The sequence below is a fragment of the Propithecus coquereli genome, unplaced genomic scaffold (genome assembly GCF_000956105.1).
Source record: "Propithecus coquereli isolate 6110/MARCELLA unplaced genomic scaffold, Pcoq_1.0 Scaffold45, whole genome shotgun sequence".
Lineage (NCBI taxonomy): Eukaryota > Metazoa > Chordata > Mammalia > Primates > Indriidae > Propithecus > Propithecus coquereli.
Window position 1 is genome coordinate 501914 of NW_012150285.1, and position 1166 is coordinate 503079.

A 1166-nucleotide genomic window follows, 5' to 3' on the forward strand; every position below is an offset into this window, starting at 1 on the left:
AGCTCTTTGAGGTATCTCCATACTACTTTCCACAGAGGTTGTACTAGTTTGCAGTCCCACCAGTAGTGTACGAGTGTTCCTATCTCTCCCTCCATCCATGCCGACATTTATTGTCTTGGGACTTTGTGATAAAGGCCATTCTCACTGGAGATAAGTGACATCTCATTGTGGTTTTGATTTTCATTTCCCTGATGATTAGAGATGTTGAGCATTTTTTCATATGTTTGTTGGCCATTAGTCTGTCTTCTTTTGAAAAGTTTCTGTTCATGTCCTTTGGCCACTTTTTGATAGGGTTGTTTGATTTTTTTCTTGCTGATTTTCCTTTTTTCTATAGAGATTCTAGTTATCGGCCCTTTATCGGATGTGTAACATGCTAATATTTTCTTCCATTCTGTAGGTTGTCCATTTGCTCTCATGACAGTTTCTTTGGCTGTGAAGAAGCTTTTCAATTTGATCAGGTCCCATTTATTTATTTTTGTTGTTGCTGTGATTGCCTTTGGGGGTCTTCTTCCTAAATTCTTTGCCTAGGCCAATGTCTGTAAGAGTTTTTCCAACATTTTCTTCTAGAATTCTGGTAGTTTCATGTCTTAGGTTTAAGTCTGTTATCCACCATGAGTTGATTTTTGTGAGAGGTGAAATGTGTAGATTCTGTTTCAGTATTCTCTGTGTGGCTATCCAGTTTTCCCAGCACCATTTATTGAATAAGGATTCTATTTCCTGGTGTATGTGTTTGTCTGCTTTTTCAAAGATCAGATGGCTATATTAGGATGGTTTTCTATCTGGGTTCTCAGTTCTGTTCCATTGGTCTATGTCTCTGTTCTTGTGCCAGTACCATGATGTTTTAGTTACTATAGCCTTGTAGTATAGCTTGAAGTCTGGTAAACGGATGCCTCCCCATTTGTTCTCTTGGCTTAAGGTTGCTTTTGCTATATGGGGTCTTCTCTGGTTCCACACAAAGGGTAGAATTATTTTTTCTAGATCTGTGAAAGATGATGTTGGTATTTTAATAGGGATTGCCTTGAATCTGTAGATCACTTTGGGTAGTATAGACATTTTAACAATGATGCCTCTGCTGACCCATGAGCATGGTGTGCTTTTCCACCTGTTTATATCCTCTGCTGCTTCCTTCCTCAGTGTTTCATAGTTCTCCCTGTAGAGGTCTTTTA